Genomic DNA, 2810 nt, shown 5'->3' on the forward strand with positions numbered 1-2810 from the left:
TCAATCTCCATCTGTTGTAGATATCACTAAATCAATTCCCATAATGGCTGTACATACCTACAGGCCCACCAGCAGTGGATGAGAGTTCCTCTCTCCCCACAGCCCCTCCAACATTTACTTTCTGACTTTTTGAATTGGGCTATCTTTGAGGGTGTTAGGTGGTATCTCATAGGTGTTTTAATTTGCAATTTAAAGTATTTCTACTCCTATCTTTTTGAAGAACCACCATACTATACTAATTTTCAGGAAGCACCCTAGTGGTTATACCATTTTATAATCTTACAAGCAACAGAAAAGTGCTCTCATCCCCCCACAACCTTGCCAACAATTGTTGTTTTCTACTTTATTATCATTGCCATTTTTGCAGCCATAAAATGATATTTTACTACAACGAGATTTGTTTCTTTTTTAAATTTTAAATCTCCTTAATCAATACTGATCATGAGGATCTTTTCATGTATTTGTTGACTGCCCGAATGTCCTCTTTAGTGACATCTATTCATATTCTATTCCCAGATTTTTTATGGTATTGATTTGCCTTCTGGTTGTTGAGCTGTTGAAGTTTTCTATACATGTTAGAGATTAGACTTTATCAGATATGTCATATGTCAAAGATTTTCCCCCCAGACTGTAGGTTATCTTTGCATTCCTCCAGTAAAATTTTTCTATACACATGATTATATGATTTTAAAGAGATTTTGTTATTGAATTTATGTTGTTATTTTTTCATGTTAGGGTTTGTGTTGTTGTTGTTGTTTTAACAGGCTACAAATGTCACAAAATGGGTCCCTTAGTTTTGACCATATTTTATCATCTGGAAACTTTATAGTTGTGTCTTTAATATTTATTAATTTTCAGTTACTTTTAGATAATGGTATAGCTCATGTTTTATTTATTTTGTAAATGGATAAACACTTTTGCCAGCACCAGTCATTAAAGTGAGTCTTTCTTCCTTACTAGTTGAGATTTGACCCTGTGTCAAAGACCGGCTGTCAAATAGTGCATGGACTTACTTCTGGGCTCTCAATTCGATCCCCTTAGACAATGTGTCCATCATGGTCCCACCACAGGATGACTTTAGAAGCGTAGCCTTGAAATCAGGAACAATAAGGCATCCTATTTCTTTTCAATATTGTTTCAGATCTTCAGAACCTCCTTCTTTTCCATGTCACTCACTGCCATCAAGTCCTTGGGGACTCAGAGAGACCCTATAGGACAGCTTAGAACTTCCCCTTTGGGTTTAGGAGACGGTCACACTTTGTGGGGGTAGAAACCCTCATCTATCACCCACAGAATAGTAGGTGCTTGTGAACCGCTGACCGAAGCGGCCCAATGTGTAATCACTATACCAGAAGGGCTCCCATATAAGATTGGAAATTGGTCTTTTCATTTCATCAGAGTGTTGTTGAGAATTGGAACAGGGTTGCATTACGTGTGTACATTGATTTTAAAGGTACTGACATTTCCACAGTGTTAGGTCTTAAGATCTAAGATCATAAGATGATTTGAAGAATGCTTTAGCTTCTTGCAGTAGTGTTTTACAATTTAACTTACAAAAGTCTTTAACATTCTTATTAGGTTTCTCCTTAGGTGTTTTATCCTAGAGCTTATTATAATGATAGTGTTTGATTTCCTCTTTAGAATCCTCTTTGTGAAAAGAAATCCATCTGATTTTTGGCTTGATCTTATATCCTGCCAAGCTGCTGAATCCTGTTGGTTCCAGTAACATTTAGCGTGTTGGATGTTCAATGTGTGTCGTAGGAACCATGAAGTCAGTTCTATGTGACCCTATGGACAAGAGAACTACATACTACCAAGACTTGTACCATCTGTGTAATTGTTGTTCCATGTGAGCCTGTGTTTGCAGCTGCCCTGGCAATCCATTATTTGAGCATTTCCTCTTTTTGCCGGTCATCTAAGAAGCCTGAAGTCCATGACCAGGCATTGGAAACACCTTCTGAGCCCAACTTCCACGTCTGGCAGCATCCTGTCAGTTTACTGCTTCAGCCATTTCTAAATTATCGGCAGCAAACCTTATTTGCTTGTGATACTAGTGATATTGTTTGATAATTCATGCATTCTGTTGTATCATCTTTCTTTGGAATGAACACCCATATGAATCTCCTCTAGTCAGGTGGCCAGGTCTTCCCCGTTTCTCGGCGTAGATGAGTGAGTGATTCCAGTGTCGTACGAACTTTCTGAAAAGTTTCAATTGACCCTCTTTTCATTCTGGGAGTCTTCTTTTGTGCTAAGGCCTTCAGTGCAGTTTGGACTTCTTCCTTCAGTTGTGCTGGTTATTGATCAGATGACACCTCATTGGACTGTTGAGTGTTGACAAGTTATTTTTGGCACAGTGACTCCATGTATTCCTCCCATATTCTTTAGATTCTTTCGGCATCATTCAACATTTTATACACGCACATATTGTTCAATATGGCAACTCAAGGCTACTGGGACTTTTGCATTGTATTTAGCATTTTTTGCATTTTATTCATTTATTTATTTATTTAATTTGACACCACTCCCTCAAAAACATGATCATTAAGGACCTCCCTTTTTATTCCTTTTGAATGAGAATTGTCAACAGGAAAGGGTGTTCGTTGGGTTTGATCAAATGCTTTTTTGCATGGATCGAGTGCCTCATATGATTATTTATTTATACACGTGGTATATTACAATGATTGATTGTCTAATGTTAAACATTCTTGCATCCTTAGTATGAAGCCCACTTGATCAAGGTTCTGACCTAGGATCTACATGGTCTGCACCCACTGGCCTGTGATCTTGCTGCATTCCACTTCATGTGCTGC

Source organism: Echinops telfairi, unplaced genomic scaffold (assembly GCF_000313985.2).
Source record: "Echinops telfairi isolate 266 unplaced genomic scaffold, ASM31398v2 ScPeMD7_9;HRSCAF=40, whole genome shotgun sequence".
Taxonomy (NCBI): Eukaryota; Metazoa; Chordata; class Mammalia; order Afrosoricida; family Tenrecidae; genus Echinops; species Echinops telfairi.